This window comes from Manduca sexta, chromosome 23 (genome assembly GCF_014839805.1).
Source record: "Manduca sexta isolate Smith_Timp_Sample1 chromosome 23, JHU_Msex_v1.0, whole genome shotgun sequence".
NCBI classification, from domain to species: domain Eukaryota; kingdom Metazoa; phylum Arthropoda; class Insecta; order Lepidoptera; family Sphingidae; genus Manduca; species Manduca sexta.
The window spans coordinates 15,756,645-15,775,883 of NC_051137.1; the positions used below are offsets into that span (position 1 = coordinate 15,756,645).

General features: G+C 36.9%; 1 protein-coding gene across 2 annotated transcripts in view; it reads right to left on the minus strand.

Annotated features, from left to right (window-relative positions):
• LOC115449328 (RNA pseudouridylate synthase domain-containing protein 2) overlaps positions 1-19,239 on the minus strand; it is a 494,984-nt gene that overhangs the window by 428,023 nt on the left and 47,722 nt on the right. The gene's annotated exons all lie outside the window — the stretch shown is intronic.

The window sequence follows — 19,239 nt, forward strand, 5'->3', positions numbered from 1 at the left end:
TAAAAATATATTACTTCTCAGAAAAGATTTGTACACAAAAGTTTGAAGATACCTTACATGTCTCCACTGCGATTAATGAGCAAGCTTTTAAATTTGTATGAATCATTCCGGATTAAGCGACGATAGCCTAGTTAGTTGTAGAACGGCCTGTCGAGATGAATGTCCACAGGTTGATAACCTGGGGGCACACACCTCTGACTTTTCTAGAATCATTTGTGTATTCTTGTGAATTATCGCTTGCTTTAACAGTGAAGGAAAATATTGTGAGGAAACCTGCATACCTAAGGAGATCTCTATAGGAATTTTGAGGGCATGTGACGTCTATCAATCAGCACTAGGCCAGCGTGGTAGACTAAGCCCTAATCCCTCTCAGTAGTAGAGGAAGCCCGTGCCCAGAAGTGAAACAGTACATAACAAGGCTGATATTATTACCGAATTTTAATCATTCAGAATATCAAAAAAATCAAAAATAAATAACACATAGTATTTGCAGAACCAAATATCAATTTTGCATCAGTACAGACCGACCATCATTAATTTTAAACAAATAAATAACAGTATTTCAACTTCAATCTCGTCGGAATAATTCACGCGTGAACACTACGTTCCCCCCACGTGTGCACATTTAATCAACGCACGGTACAATAATAATTTTTGCCATACCTACGTCTAGGGTTGCCAGTTGTCTGGGAAAACCGGAAAATTGCCGGATTTACACGCCTAATACCTCGATAATCAGATTGTTATGTTTTTCTCAAAATTATTATTATATACTACTCGGTTTTATAATCTATTTATTTTTTTAAGTATGATACATGTAATGTGTCCTAGGTAACATACTTTACATCTAGCATTTTTTGCATAATTTCTGGCAACCCTATCCATGTCACAGGACGCGCTGAAAGTGTTTCGCAGGCTTAATTAAATTACACCCTGCGTCCCTACCGCTCGATGCTGCTGTGTATTTGGTCCTGATATTTTAAAATCTGATGTTCTGCAACGTTGAATGACTTTTTTTATTTTTACGATGTGAAGATGACATAAAATTAAGCAGACGAGAGGTAGATAAATATATGAATATGGGAATAAATGGTTTCTTATGTTTACGCGCATGTTAGAAGGGGATAAGCTGGTGGCAGGTCAGGCAGATGAGAGTCCACCTGGTAGGTACCACCCCAATGTGTATTTGCGCCGACAAGCAGCAGTGTGTAGTCACTGTTGTGTTCCGGTTTGAAGGACATTGTAGCCAGTGTAACTACTCGACATAATAAGACTTAACATCTCATGTCTCAGAATGGCAAGCGCAGTGGAATACCAAACAATACTTCGTAATTCATGATGTTGGATGGTGCTTCTACTGTTTATGGGCGATCGTATCACTTACCATCAGACGAACGGCAAGCACGTCTCGTCATTCAAAACAATAAAAAAAATCTAACCTAGACAGCATACAAGTTGTCATTAACCCTAGCAATAGTTAACTGATATTATAAAAGTTAAAAAGCCATTAACTTGGACGCGAAGTCCTCTTTGATGTCCGTAAGCTGAACGTACGGGCCATTTCTTTGAGGCATCGTTTTACGAAGCTGCACTTGACTGCTGCCTTCGGGGCTGGCCTATATGTAAGGGAAGGAGGTTAAGGTACTAACGATGTTTTTATCTCACCATCGTATTTCACTGACGTTTTTACTAGCTTTTGCTCGTGGCTCCGATCGCGTGGTGTAGTTTTGTCCGAGATAGTCCTGCATTATAGCTTCCCGGGATAAAACGTAGCCTTTATCAAATGCAATGTAGCTTCCTATTAGTGAAAAAATCGAAATCGCATTAGTAGGCCTTGAGAGAGTGAGTTCAAATAAACAAACTATTCAACTTTATATATATAAGTATAAATTCCGACACGGTGTCGCTCTTGCCCATAAATGCAGTTTACGCAAACTGGCTACCAACGAAATTTGAAAGAAAGAGTCAAGAATTAAAGTTGTCAAATTGTGCACAACAAAGTGACCCCACTACCCCTGATGACAAGTGGAGTGGGGTCCAATTGGATGTCGATTGACGAGAGTTGATTATTCCTCGGCAGTCGACACAATTATGCCGACCTATTGGAACCGGATATCCAGGGACACTGGCTGATCCCGGAACGCGACACACTTACAGCAACTGCGTAAAAAATAATCTAAATACTTTCAGAAACGTGCCCGTAAAGTTTATGTTAAAACATTTGTAAGCGGACTAGGTTTTCGTATAATATTGCAAAAGAAATACGCAACGAACATCCAAATCTCTGCCTTGACTTCTATTCTCGTATCAAATACAATACCCTGGCCATCGCTTCCTGGTTTTTGAAACAGAAACCATAAACTCGACATAGCTCGACCATTTGACGCCATCCTGTCCTAGTAACAAGCGTGTGTCAATCAAACTATGACCGGCTGCCAAGCGATATTTTTAGGTCATTTCAATTAGCTTTCAAAGTGTAGAGTTACTTTAACGGTCATGGCGTGAAAATTAATTATAAGATGATGAAATTCTTATATTATTTTCGTTTATATACCATTTTACTGAGAAACTACGAAATGTTAGATTGTTTATTGTTTTTTGTAGAGTCGATTCCGTAGTATAATTTCAATTAGGGCATAGGTTTAAGGAATACAATCTAGTCTTAATGTAATTTAGTGCTCAAGTATTCTTTATAATGATTGTGTTCTGTGTTATGCCTTTTGTTCAATAATAAAAAGAAAAATAAAAAGAAATGACCGGTCCTAAAACAAGAATTTGCGAATTACTTAAAATATTTAAGGATTTAGAAAGCTTTTGATAGGTCCGTCTGGAAATCTTTAGGTGAGGCCTATGTTCAGCAGTAGACTTGATGTTGAGGTTGAACTCGCAAACAACAGTTTCACATCTCATCATCTAATGCGTCGAGGGAACTCCTGTATATAAGGCAATCGAGAAAGACAACAGTCCTCATTGTTCGACAGATTTATTGCTGTTTCAGTCCAAAAATCACTTCCACAAAAAAAAACGCATTCAATTTTAAACCCTATCCAACAACACTTACAATCTATCCGTCACCCGAGACCATTAACTCGGCGGTAAACTTCTCGGCATCCGAATAGTCCGCGATTACGTAAACGTTGCTTTAAAGACGAAGGCCTAACCGAGACCTCTCATTTGTCACTCACAAAGACGCACGAACAAATGGCAACGGAGCCGCGTGATGGATCGCGTAAATATATAAGTCTGAAACTTGAGCCGTAGATGTCCAAATAGATCCCGGACTCACGCGTTGACGTGGATTCGTTGACGTGTCGAAGATAAGTATTATAGGCTGAATATGTATATTCCTTTATAGGCGAGAAATCGTCTTTTTTGAAGCAGTGTGTAGGGTCTAGCGAATGGGAGATCTGTGGTCTGTGGTGGTGGAGCGAATCCCATTATAGGACCCGTCTTGGTAACTCTACACCTGATGGTAAATTATGGTCTAGAGTATTAACTGACGAAGCAGTCTTGATTAAAATCCCAGGTTGATCTCGGAATCTAACGTTACGTGTGTAGATTTTACATTTTGTGTACGATGGTCGTAATCCTGATACAAATATCTAACCACCAGTAAAAATAAATCATTCGTAGAAGCAGTCGTCTCCTTGGTCTATAAGCGAGTAGGGTATATGGAGTGTCGATTCGAATCTCAAGGTAGAGCAAACCACACGGATTTACGTAGATAAAACTTAGCATACGGATTATTGGGTTAGTTTTTTTCCCGTAAGAGTTCACAATGATTATTTATTTCAGGCATTTTTTTTTATTTGAAGAACAAATTTCACCGACATGGCCCATGGTATTAGCATGCTGAAGTGGCAGTGCACAGTTCGCAGAATTGATGGCCGATGGTGCACGAAAGTTCTAGAGTGGAGGCCACGATCTGGCGAGCGCAGCGTCTGACGTTCACCCACGAGGTGGACAGATGACCTAATAAAAGTCGCAGGAGGTCGCTGGTTGCGGGCCGCTTCTGATAGTTCGATCTGGAAATCTTTGAAGGAAGCTCATCTTCAGCAGTGGACATCCTGCATGATGATGATTTTACGCGAGCGGAAGCAAACAGTAATAACTAAATATATCCTTTGCAAATATTTTTGCTATTAACAAAAGTTTATAACATTAATATTAACGTTTAGTTAAATGAATATTCTAGCACCATGGCGTGACAACAGCCAGTATATTTATTTCGCGGTTTTTAACCCAATACATCGTATATAATAAGTGCGGATATTTATGGCCTAGGCGCGGCGGATTATATTTGATACTTTAAAATAGAACAGTATATTTCATAGAAATTGTTATTATACCTATAATTAAACACCAGCTACTGCCCGCGGTTCCGCCCCCGTTAATCCTTTGGTTTGTAAAAAAATTCCGAATCAGATCTTACATTCCAATTCACTCGGTACAAACTTTACTTTTTTCAGAAATCGAACTCCTAGGACCTAAAAAATGGTGCCCGACATGGATTCCAATTTTGGGTCCAGCAGAGACCACGCTATTGCTTGATCAATTGCAGAAGGTATAACATTTAATAATTTAATTACTTAGCGCTTATTGTTAACAGTGAGATAGAACACCCAATCGCACATCGAAATCAACCTTAACACATCAAAAACCTATAACAAAAACATAACCTACCCCACTGCATTTCAAAAACACAGCGAGTCCATTAAATTAAACGTTTCGCGAAGTCGTTGCAAGTCGCCGCCCCGGGGCCGCGGCTCTGTGAAAAATTGTCCAAGTGTGTTCCTCTGCCGACCCCTAAAAGTATATGTAAACATAATTAAAATTCCCACGCGGCAGACGAGCATTTGTGTAAATAACCAGAGATACGTTTTTTACTAAAATGAAATTCCCCCGCATTCGTTATGCTCGGTGCGTTTTATTATGATGAAAACTCGCCATTGTCTTGGGAAAGGGTTTCGAGCAAAGAACTGGCGCTGGCGATAGTGATAATTTACTTGCTGCTGGTGTAATGTTTAGTTTTTAGCTTTTTGTTTTAAAGTACTAGCGTCTTCCTTGCCTAGGGATTCGCATTTATGCCTATATTTTTGTCCGTCGTACAAAACACTATTATATTTTACTCGCATATATGCCTACATTTTTGTCTTTGTATTAAGCATTATTGTATTTTACACAAAACCTTTCTCTTGAGTCACTCCGTCTATTGGTGAAAACCATATCAAAACCCGTTAGCTAGTTTTTTAATTAATCGTGTTCAGACAGACAGACAGATGCGGGGCAAAGATTTAAATGGTAAGGTGAATTGTGTCGCGTTTCATGATCAACATGTGTATTTCTAGTTTCTACAGGCCGGTTTAATCGCGTCAAGTGGCGAGGGATAATCGTCTCTCATAAATTTACACTATATATAGGCCCAACTGCTTACCATCAAGTGCAGTCGGGTCACTTTGCCATAGCCGCACAAATAACCCGAAGTTATTGTCAAACAGTACATGAAAAAATACGTTCTTTGTTGATGATATCTCCTGCCTCAGACGATGAAAAATCGACACGACAACTAACGTAAACCCAACAATATAAGAACGGAACAATATAAGAACAAAACTTCGTTGTCTGATGTAATCTCAACTGAATACCTCGCGACTAACCCTTTTGTCTTCAAAGAGCTTGCTCAGCGGAAATTATGTGCATATTCATAGTATTTATTACCATATTACAGTTATTAGGATGAAATATTCTGGTGCAGAACAGACGACGATGGTGACTTTACAGATGATGGCTGAGAGAATAATATCAGCCCTGTATTATATACTGTCCCACTGTTGGGCCTCCTCTACTACTGAGAGGGATTAAGCCTTAGACCACCACGCTGGCCTAGTGCGGATTGGTAGACTACACACACCCTAGAAAATCCCTATAGAGAACTTATCAGGTATGCAGGTTTCCTCACGATGTTTTCCTTTACTGTTAAAGCAGGCGATAATTCACAAAGAATACACAATATTCTTTTAGAAAAGTCAGAGGTGTGTGCCCTTCGGATTTGAACCTGCAGACATTCGTCTCGGCAGTCCGTTCCACAACCAACTAGGCTATCGCCGCTTTTAGTATTTATGGCTGAGAGTATTTACCATCAACTATGTGTTAGACGATCCCTTTGCTAAGCCACTCATCTCAATCATGAGTTCGGACCTCGGCTCACCGCGTTGCCTAATGAAGTTTTAATATACTATAATAATAAAAATGTTTTCTTTTATACTGTTCTAGTGTTGAGCTAGGGAATTCTTGATAGAGTGGGGTTAGTAATAGGCTAATAATGTAAGGAATAAGACTCATGCCGGTATTTATACATTTCTTTACGAAAATGTTATAAAGAACTTTATGGTACACAGTTTTCAACATACTTTCCATTACTGCTAAAGCAAGCGATAAATAAATCTATTCCGCAATAAATAACCGCACATAAATTCATTTCAAACTGTTTGTTAAGTAAAACACGAACACTCAAAGTGTTTGTAGTTTCATTAGCGTGTTTTTTAAAACCCGGCAGTACTCACGTAACTGGACAGGTGACAAATTGTGCGGTCTTATACCTTACTCGGTAATGTGCTAACAAATTAACCCTTTCGTCACACGAAGACGTGGAGGGGGAGAGACGTGGCGGTAGCGTGCCGTGTCAGAGACAAATATCAGTGCAGAATAATATACAGAGGGTCTACTTCGAAAAACGAACGTCGAAACGTCAGTCCGAAATGAAGAAACGACGAACTTCGGATTTAACTCTACTACCAAATTACTTCGGATCCGTCACAGTACTGTAGCTTACCTTAGTGGTAGGATCAATATTCCGTATATTTTTTTTGGAGAAAGCAGTGGAACTTCATTCTCGCAGATGATTTTAAAAAGGGATGGTATAAATTCTTACAAATTCCATGTCTTAAATATTGTGATGAGCCGATCGGATCCGTCGTCGAATCCGTCATCGGATCCGTAACACTTCGTAGTACCAAAATGTGCGATGCGTCATCCGAAACTACAGATTTCGTTTTTCGAAGTAGACCCTCAGGGTCCTTTTAACGTTGCGTTATAGAACAACTTATTCGTCTTAATCGCTGCTTATCATCATCATTTCAGCCGGTAATCGTCCACTGCTGGACATAGGCCTCCCCCATTGAGCGCCACAGGGACCGGTTCTGGGCCGCCCTCATCCATCGGACTCCAGCGACCCTCACCAGGTCGTCGGCCCATCTCGTGGAGGGCCTGCCTTATGATGCGTCTTCCAGTTCGTGGTCGCCACTTCAGAACTTATTTATGAATAAATATTTTCGCCAAATATCCCGGTTTGTAGTTTAATGTGAATGTTGTGCGTATGTATGTGTTTTTCAGACTGAAAGTATGATGTTGCCGTTCCGACAAATTCTCTTCGTGTATTATTAGTGCCGTAAGGTATGTAAAAATAAAGTCACTTTACTAAAATTTGTTCGAAACTGACACTTTTTTATTTCACATCTATAGTTAGAATACTTATGATAAAGTATTGTTTTTAAGTAGACAATTATATTATTTCATTTATTAACGCAATATAAAAATTCCGTATTTATTTTAATCATCCGTTTAGGTGTAGGTTTGAAATGAATTGTGGACAATTACTTGCCATTATGTAATTTTACATCCATAGTCAGGGTGACACGCGCAGTTCAATGCGTTCCTTACAATTCAAAGATTTTTGAAGTTGTTGATGTTTAAGTGCCGTCATGCAGCTTCATAAGGCAAGCGACTTGCTTGTTACATCTTCATAATAATTTGTTTCAAAATATAAACACAAACACACGAACTCCGCAGCGGTTAGTAAGTTGTTAGCACAAAATACCTACGGCCTCGTATAGCTCAGACTTCGTTCATCCACGTCAAAATAGGCAAAATAAATAAAATCTCGGCGAAAATATTAAAACAGTTGATCCGCGCCATTACAATAAAGCGGGCATTAGACGCAATATCGCATAAATTCATTAAGTCCCACATAACTTATGTTATGCATTTGTTTCATTCGTAACGCCGCAATGTGTGTTTATTTGGTACAAGTTATGAGCGAGAAACGAATATTAATTGAGATTAAATGTTATAATAATTTACTTTTAAATTAGAGAGTATTGGGTTCATGATCGGTACTTAATATGTACTGTTAATAAAAAATATAAAGTTATTAGTTAGTTAGTTCAGTTACTATTTTACCACAAACTGCGAGATAAATAATTTCGAAGCTTAATTATTAAGTTTGATTGACATTACATGCTTCTCCACTCCTTATCATGAACGATCAAAATTCCACACGCTTCCCGCTCAAAACTTACATTCCACGTAAACCTCACGAACAAAGCGCGATCATGATCACCAAAGAACTCCCAGTTTTCACCAACAGTAATTATACAAGTCGACAGAAAGATATCAATTCGAATGAACAAAGATAACGGCGATTCCATCCCAACGGTCAATTGCTTTTAATAAATACTTCATTGTTTATCTTGGAGTTTCGATTAAAATCCGATGGTTTCTTTTTTTGAATTTTAATCAACGCTTCGATGGTGGCTTTTGATTTTCGAATTGTTTCTATTCGAATGCTATTCGGTATCGATTGGTTGGTGGTTCTGTTTATAATCGACACTAACTTATTAATATAGTGTTTGCTGTACTTGCTTGGTTACTTACTGTAGTAGTGGCGAAGTCTATAAAACCCGATTCCTGAGGTTTCCCTTTCGTAACTTATGTAAAATCTAATTATAATTGGAAAAAATTGAACACCGCATTTATGCATATTAGTAGTACCCATATATTGTGTCGTGTTCCCATCCAGAAAATGTCAACTTTCGCAACTGTACTATAGTTATGTATATGTCCTAATATTCTTGTTGTATATCTACATACTCTTTATATCTGTTAATATAAAATAGTTCAGTTCAGAGCCTGGTTACATCGGTATATCTATATAAGTACTGTATTAATATAAAATATAACAGACCCTGGTTTACTTGGTAGCGGCAAAACGGCCCAGCGGAAGTTCAGCCCTGGATTTTAACAGCATATGCTGTTGGGATCGCTTTTATGACGAACAAATAAATTTAAGTGTTTTTTTGTACTTGTAATTATTTTGTAATGTTGCTTGTTACAACTTAATTACTTTCTGTCTAATTTCCCATGTTTCTTTTAATTAATAACGTTTCTATTATAGTTTGTTTAATTTCCAATTCATCAGCTGCATTAAATGTACCTGTAACAAAAAATGAACAGTTATTAATAATTTTAAAGGTGAAAGGAATGTTAAACTATAGTTCATATAAACTTTTCTAGCTTTCATTAGGTATATTTTTCTTTTCTCTTTTCTTTGAACACTTACCACAAATATCTTCGTCAACTGAGAAATCTCTACTCCAAAGTAAATTTAACGATGTACATATAAATGGAGATAAATTAGGAAACAAAACTACGGATATCGATTAAAAAAAAAATTTCTGCATACTTCGTATCAGACATTAATTCCCAGAGTACGAGCTTCGAATGGGCAGATGCAAGTAATATTCATTAGTCCTAATTATAATTCTATCCATATATATAACATTAATATATCCGACATAAACCTCACCATTAGAGAGTATGTGAAGTCTGCCAATCCGCCCTTTGCGTAATGGCCTAAGCCCTAATCCCTTTCGATAGTAGAGGAGGCGCGTGCCCAGCAGTGGGACAGTATATACCGGGCTAATATTATTATTATCCCTCGCCATAGATGTCCACTTCGTTATATAAAAATAAAATAAATAAAAAAGCCTTTCATTTCCTACAAATTACAGGTTTACAGATTTCCTGCTTTCCATGTCTTTTTTTTAGGTTACTAATTTATAATGTTTCAATAATATCTTTACATTCAATTTCTGCTTTACTTACTAACTAATCACTTATTTCAATAACTTAAATAATAATAATATAGCCTAACATAATTTAGTTTGATATATCAATATCCGTAGGAACCCCATATTGGGTGAAGGCCTCCTCCAAAGATGCCCATTTCTCTCTGTCTTATGCAGTTTGTTGGCATTTTGATCCGGCTGTCCTTACAATCTCTTCATCCCAACGTGTCAAACTTCGTTATATGCCATGCATTTAATCTTTTATTTACTTAACTTTTGACTTACATAAAACGTCTAATGAACTCACAAAGCTAAAGTACTAAACATTTCGTCTCATAATTGTAATTTCTAAATTCCACCCCAACGTATTACATTTGTGTCGTTCAGAATTTAAGGATGGTTTAACAAACTTTAACAGAATATATATTTGTGAAGCCCCAATTTCAAAATAACTCTTTGAAACATCTACGTAAATATATTCCAAGAAATTTTATAAAATGTTTTGACTAAGAAAAACAGCCGCGTAAATAAAATAATAAGTAACTTTTTTAAGTTACAATTAAGCTGAAGTCAAAGAATTAAAAACATCAGCTTAAAAGAACTTAATCTGTCCATCATACCGGCTTAAAGAACACTAAAAAATAAAATGATCTCTATCAAAACAGTTTACAATTCCAATTCAATCAAACAACAGAGATATGTGCAACGTATAAATAGCATTTTTCTACACCCAATATTTCCCCGTAGAGGTTTAGAAGGAAATTAAAATGGCAATTAAAGTTCGTGGAAACACGAAATGGATAGAGCAATTTCACTTTACTGAACTATTGCGTCTAGCTTCCAACACGAACGACCACTGGTAAATGGTAATACGGTAGAAAAATAATCCATAGTTGTTCGCGAACTTTGGCTCGTGTGCCAAAGAATAATGCACTTTATTCGGAAGAATAGAATGGAGTATTTATTTTAAAATTGTATACAGTGTAAGTAATTTTAACATGAAGTTACTTAATTAACGTTTAGCTTTTCGAAAATAACATTTTGCAATAATTTACTCAAACCGTAAATGTAAAATAAACAAGTATCCGTTTAGAACAAAATATTAATAAAAAGTAATATTAATTTTACATGCCCGAAGACCACTACTACTACTCGAAGAGTTTGTCGTTGCAGCAACATCATACTTTCAGTCTCAAATACACATACACACGCGCTATATTCCCACTAAAATTATCAAAATATCAGCACTTTAAAACAGGGAGGTTTAGCGAAAATAGTTGTTATTCACGGATAATATTTGGCACAACGTTCATTGAGGTAAAGACGAATATGTCTTTCATTTATTAACGCAACATAAAAATTACTCTGTATAAGATGAAACTACTTTATTTTACTGAATTATGATTCTATTGAATCTTAAGCAGGTGAAAAATTCGGGCAATATAGAAGAAATATAGTACATAGTCGTTCTCGAACTTTGGCTTCTGGTCAAAGATTATTGCACTTTATTTTTATGAAACCAATAGAGCTTTTAAATTAAATTATTTCAAAGCTAATTTCAATTTACTTAATTAATGCGTTGAATTTCGAACACTGAATAAAGCTGAAAACATTTTATAACCGTTCGCGAATTTAGTTTGTCAAAGTATATTTCATATATTTGGGAGAAATTAATCAATACAAAAACTTATTGCTGGATATTCAATCGATTTCTCGTAATTTCGAAATTGTGTTTTCACGATGAGGCCTGATGTTTGTATTAAAATTTTATGTGTAAAACAAATACACTAATAATCGTTGGGAGTTAAGATACTTTATGCACCTGGCAAAATAACTGCCACCGCAAGCACGACAAAAACGCAATTACCGACAAAACATATTGCACTTAGGGAGTCTCATTGGAGATCTTTGCTGGTTGAAAAACCGGATTGCTTCAGAACATTCGTAAGTAATTACTTCTTGTAATAAATCCTATTCCCTTGAGCATGCCGTTACATTTCATTGCGTTTCCAGGTGTAATAAAATTTTATAAAAAATAAAATGGAACAAGCGCATACTAAGTGGTAACAGGATAGCGTCCTAATTTCTTATGGGAATGGATACTATGTTATGATAAGAATCTCTGGCTAAAGTACCTTTTTGGCGATCCCAAATCAGATTATCGATATAGGCTATAAATTAATAATATATAAACTTGTTTTCTACAGACATGCCAAAAGTAGACACGGATCCTTCAATCAACAAACCATTTATTTATTGCTTTGAATGACGAGACGAGCTTGTCGTTCACCTGATGGTAAGCGATACGACCGCCCATGTACAATAGAAACACCATCCAATACCTAGAATAATAAAGTATTGTTTGGTATTCCACTGCGCTCCATCCTGAGACAAGAGGTGTTAAGTCTTATCATGTCCAGTATGGCTACGCTGGCTACAATGTTCTTCAAACCGGAACACAACACTGACTACACATTGCTACTTGGCTGCAGAAATAGACATTACGGTGGTACATACCCAGGCGAACTCTCACATATGAGAGACCTACCACCAGTATTTATCGAAAGAATGTAACTAACATAATTTCTATAATCTGTCAAATGACAGCTATTCATAATCTGTATCCCAAAACCAAAGCTGTATCTACTTCCAGTTACCCGATACCCGAACAATATTAATGGAAAAATATAACCGTTGTATTCGGAAAAATCCGTACCGAATAAGCGATTCATATAAGCCAAAGGTTGTAGTCAGTAGTGCGTATTTTCTCCCAGAAACGCGATATAAAAAGTTATATCACGTAAATGTGACAAATCATCGTTGTCTCAGAAAATAAAGCTTTCATAGCGAATATGCATTACGTATTCAAAGTACTTCCACTGGGTTACAAGGTACTGTGGTTTTAAGGGATTTATTTTATGTCGAGAAAATAAGTATTATACAGTTTTAACGTATAAAAATTAAATCAATATACTTTTTATTCCAGAGACAGAATATACTATGTAAATTATTAAGCATTACTGTACAAGTATATAACTATTTACCAACGTCCCTACGAGACAAAAAAATAAAGTGGATAATACATTTATTATTAGAAAAAATATATTCCCTTTTTCACCTATCATTTGATGAACAACCATTTTAGCTATAGCATTGAATGCGTATCAAAGAATGCTATACAATCTCAACTATAACATCAGCATTAAATAATAAGGTCCGAAAGATTTCCTCCAATGACCAGTTAAAAAGAAATCATCTTCCCTCGTATCCCTTCTGCTAATCAAGGCTACATGACTCGAATGCATATCAAAGAGTATTCTGCAGACTGAACCATTACATCAGCATTAAATAATAAGCTCCAAAAGATTTCGTCCAATGACAAATTAAAAAGAAACTATTATTGATCGCGTCCCTTCTGCTAATCAAACTTAAGCTATGACAAAGAGACATCGCCGGGCGCGATGAAGTGTTTCCGTGACAACAGATTGTAAAACCACCCTCGGGGCTAATTTAAAATGCGGCTTTCGTAAATAAAGGTGCAAAACAACAAGTTTAAAATTCCATGTAACCAAACTCCTTTGAAGAAAACGTCCGAGTTAAACTTTGAGCCAACAAGAGTTATGATAACTGGAAAAACTAACTTCGACTATATATTAATGTTATAAAACAGTATTAAAACGCGAACCCGTAATGGTCTGAACAAGCTATCGTTGTGGTCATGCGATATTGCAGAATTTATTCTGGAAGTTAGTCGATTTTATTTGCTTGGATCGTGTATCGTTTACAACAGAGGTTCCCAAACTTTTTTTTCTCATAAACCACTTTAAAAATTTTGATTCCGGTGGATTTTTTTTTTGTTTCGCGGAGAAAGTTCATTGCCGCTACCGCCCATCCATCGCAGGATTCGTTTGGATAGTTATTTTGGGGTCACCGTGTCTTACGCCTCTATCAATATTATGTGCCTATATTGATAGGTGAAGTCAAGCCAACATTTTTGTACTTTACTATCAACCCAGATAAATTTTCGTGCAACCCCGCTTACAAATTGTGGATTCCCATTTTTTTCGTGACGCCAACATAGACCCCAGTGAAGTCTCCTGGGATCCCCTGGGGGTCCACCTGGACCAATTTGGGAATCAATGGTTGACAAGAATAACTTAATTTATCTTTGGATTCTTCATTTTACTTATGTAAGTTAATAGCCAACATAATACGTCACACGTCTTACGCATGTAAATAAGTATTATAATTAATTTATTAAATAATTGAATAAAGTTATATATTTCAATACGCATTGATTGATTGATTTATTCGTATGCCATTGTAGAAAAGTGTACGAGTAATAAGCAAAAATAAGAATTTAAAATTAGACGAGTCTAATGAGTTCTGTGGTTAAATATTTAACTGCACACAATACGTGATTTAGCACGAAAGGCTTGTCATTTTATTCAAATTTAAATTGTTAAAACACATTACGCGCCCAGTCTACGCTAATAATTGTGCCCGCAAAAACTCTTCAAAATTTGTGTAAATTAGACAAAATGTTTGTAAACTACTTCTATTTAGTAAATTGTGTTGTAATGTCTAGGGACGCTTTATCAAGGCCGGGCATCGTCGCAATGTCAATGTTTATTTTAATATAATTTTATACGCACGCATTTTGAGGAGCATTCAGGACCAACCTCTCTATCCTCGAAGAACACAAGCTTGACAAGAAACCGAGGCGCTCCAAAATTTTCCTGAGGAAAATCCTTGAGTTTTTTAGCCATATCGCCCGCAAACCAGGTGATAACCTCCAAAAATTGATAATCACAGGACGAATGGAGTGCAAGAGATCGAGAGGCAGGAATGCCATGCGTTGGACTGATCAGGTCCGCACCACACTCAACATTAATGTGGCTGAAGCGGTTCATGTCGCCAAAAACCGAACCAGATGACACACCACCGTGCGCGAAGGACTGTTTCCCGATGAGGACTGTTTTCCTGATTCGATGCAAGAAGAGAGGAGGCGATAATTTAAAAATATCCTACATTAATATTAACGTCAAAGTGGGCAGTATATAATGAGATATTAGAATAGTTCTATTTAAGTATCAGAGACGATGATGCCTAGTGAGTTGTAGTCCATCCATAAAATGTACTATCAATGAATAAATATTGCAGTGTTAAGTATAGAAAATCAGAAGACCAAGACCATAAAAACGAAAAGAAACTTCTAAATAACCAACAGATTACATTTTCACATCATTACTACTCAACAAGGGCTTAATTTAAATCACGGTTTAACAAACGAAAAAAAAACCCTCGGACTAAAGCGAAGAGTTAAAAAGCACAAAAAGAAATTATACTGGAGCACTCTCGCTAACTTTTATTTTAATAGCACTAAGAAACTGATCTCAACTGTTCGTTGAAGTTAGTAAAATATTCAGCGCTTTGAAACTCCACTGCAATGAAATGCTTGTTAAAGTATGTTCGCAACGATATGCACCAAAACATGGCAATATCTAATAATAAAACATAATGGAGCGTAATGCAACGAAATACGCGTTGAACGGTTGGCTCGCAACCAGCGCCGCAAGCAGAGAGAGGTGTTAAATGAGATAATGTATACCGATTGCATGCTGAAAAATAAAGTGGATAACAGTGGTTAAAGAACTAGAGTGCTCCATTTTGCTTATTACTGAGTGGGATTTTGTTAAGTTAGAGCAGCTAGCATTATAAATCAAGTAAATAAATGAAAACTTCATTTATCATGTAGACATATAAAAGGCTCTTTTGACAAGTCAATACATTAATTAAATGATTTAATTTTATTCTAATGATTAAATTATTTCGATAACCAGCGCGATCTAACAGGTATAAACGACATAGATAAAAATGACGTGATAATGGCTAGGAAAGGAGAAGAACTAATATTAAAAAAGAGAAGGATTTTAGGATCATAATGCGACATGTCAATATTTTTAAGTACAAATGAATAAAGCACCAAAAGCTCACATTAAACCCACCGGCCATCGCAACCCATTCATAATATTCAAAAATACAAATTGAATTACAAATAATCCCAAAACATACAAACTTTTACATAGTACAAACTTTTTACAAAACAAAATCGTCGTAATAGGTGGACCGCGAAGAGGCACGGCGGCGGCGTGCGGTTTGAGCAATTCAATTAGTTAGTTGGCCGTCATATTAACTGGCAGCTTTGTAGTCAACAATGAAATTAGCCGCACGGCAACATTAACGAGTGGTCACTGGTCAACGCTAGTCGTCTATCACTTGGGAAATTACCTTTGTACGCGATGTAGATCAGTAAAAATATTGAAATTTCATTTGTGATCGTCGAGGCAAATAAAAGTTCTTTTGACAGCCAGTAACTATGTGATAACAATGAAATCTTGTATCTCGAAAGAACATTGCAGCTAGTGTTTTTACTGGTTATTATGAGACTTAACAAGTGAAACCTCAGCTATTACCTCAGGCTATATTACGAAGCGCTATTTTGTTCAATATTATATATAGTGTTTTTATCGTTCCAACAACGTATTGTCATCCGACTCTTCAAATGAGGAAAGAAAAGGCTCACTATTTTATTCTGAAATCGAAACTAATAGCACAAACATTTGGACAGCCACATCAGAACATTCCACGACTGCTGCTAAAAATATCGGTCTCGATCCGACACAAACTTTAACCATTCATAAATAAGTCTTCGGAAACCTTGACACGGTAACTTTGCTCGTAAAAATGGTACGAAATTGGCGTTAACTGCATGAGAACAGAAATGGGTCGCGTCGGCCTGCGCGCTTCATATCATGCATCTTTGTTAGCTGGGCAGTTAAAGATCATTGGTTTAAGGAGACGATGAAAAGGAATCAATTTGTTGATCCACTGGTTGACTTCTGATTGTGAACTTTTGAGGTAAATTTCTTTTTTGATGACGATATCTCAATTGCGATTTTTTCGACTTGATACACTTTTCTGGGTGGTGGAATTGAAATTTGTACTCTATATTAAAATAAGTCCATAGTTTTACGGTTGATAGCAGCTTGGCCATATTTGGCATTGCCTTATGATTTGCGCGAGCCGCTTATCGGGACTTAAATTCCTTTCCCTACATTTATAAGCCCTGATTAGACTATAACAAATCTGTGCTATGAATAACTAAGACGCAAAACTCGTGCGACATTTCATATCTCACGTACACGATCTGAGAATCCTCACAACTGGAAAATATTTCGATAACAACTAGTAAATATGGCGTCGCCTTAACCGCGTAAACGAGCCCGTTGCGAAATTTGGCAACACACTGACATTCTCAGTTCGGGGTTGTTACGTTAGACATCACCTATCAGTGGATGTGACACGGGCGCTGTCTGGGTTTCTCTTAAACCGAACCGTACATTGAGATCAAAAGCTATAATGTTAAATGGATGTTTTTTTTTTAAAGAAAGTTAGATTTATTATTGGTACAATAACAGTATTTATTATGTAGTATAATGGAGCGGCGATAGCCTAGTTGGAAGTGGAATGGACTGCCGAGAAGAATGTCCGCTGGTTCAAAATCCAAAGGCACACAAATTTGAATTTTCTAAAAAATATGTGTGTATTCTTTGTGAGTGACCGCTTACTTTAACGGTGAAGGAAAACATCGTGAGGAAACCTGTATAGTGTATACCTGAGAAGTTCTCCTAAATTGTCAGTGTTTAGATCAACGCGCCCATAGAATGTTGAATGTTGACTGATGTTTAATTAAAAGTATATCAACAGATTTTCATCACGAACATAATATTATACTGTCCTAGTGCTGGCCACTGCCCTATTCTACTGCGGAGACTTGAGGCCTTCGTCCACCACGCTTGTCTCATGTGCGTTGGTAAATTCACAAATCGGAATTATAAAACCAAAAGGATATACAATCGCTGACTTTAGAAATTCCACTTTAACAAGTTTTGCACCACGTGTGAGACATCTATCAAATACAAAATACATTAATTCCTGCAATACACAAGACAAAGTACAAATCCCCATTCATAATCATATTCCAAATGGTAAACAAACCGTACCGAGTCCATTCCAGCGCGCAGCCGTTACCAAACTAGATTATCCATAATCTCATCAGTTCAAACAATGAGTCACCGGTGCGTCTCAACTCTCGGCACACGAGCGTGTGTAAACGTAATACATATAACCGAGCGCGAGTGTTCGCGGATTGTAATCAGCTTTGCGTTCGAAATTATGTGTAATCCTATCGGGATCTAATCGCGTCTTGAGTTGCGTGTATTGTAAATCGAATGCGAGCTGTTTCTAAGCTCGAGCCTTTCATTGAAGGGTTGAAGAGATGTCCAATTGCCCTCGGTGTTTTCAAGCTTAGTTCCAATGTAGTCAAGAAGTAATAGACCGTCATACTCTAGTTTATCGAGATGTAAAATGTGTACTCTATCACGAAGCAACAAAACTTTCAGAAGTTTACTTCTACAAGCTATTTTGACAGTGTCAACAATCATCGCAAGCCGACTTTTCCAAAATTTTAAAATGTAGTACTTGGGGCGAGTTGCTTGAGTAGAATGGTTTTAAATAATGCCGCTAGTGTTAAGGCATCTGGAAGTTTTTGCGCAATATATTACTGCGAAAACTTGCTAGTTCAGCTGATAGTTATGGCGTTTCATCTTATTTCTCAGTTACATCCACAGCATTATAAGCAACAATATCATCTCCCCCATAGGTACCAGGGGCACATAAGTAATGCGGGTATAATCTCCTATCTTCACGGCAGGACGTGCGTTCGACGCGATCCATTACCGATCTGTCTATCTCACTTCATCTACGTAAATATATAATAGAAATCTGAGCGAGACATTAGCTGTGTCGGAGAGATACTACGAGCCAATTCAGATATAAACATACATTCGCTTTTAACGCTAATTGAACTGGATCGTGCCAAAATCGGTGCGCTTTGATCGGTTAAAAAATCTATTGGATATTTTTTCAATGTAATGAACCAGCTGAAACGTTCGTATAGTTGGTGTCACTTAATTGGGGAATCAAATTTCAATTAATTATTCAAAATGGTGGTTGTGATTCTCGCAACAACAACTAAAATCCCCTAATAATTGTTACGATAGTTTCACTGAATCCTGTAGTTTTAGATCTTCCTAATCAGTTAATAAACAGACTATACACTATAACCTACCAATACATTAAATTCCTACATCGAAGTTGCACCTCACTCATAATAATAATAAATTATATCAACCCTGTATTATATACTGTCCCACTGCTGGGCACGGGCCTTCTCTACTATTGAGAGGTATTAGGCTTTAGTCTACCACGC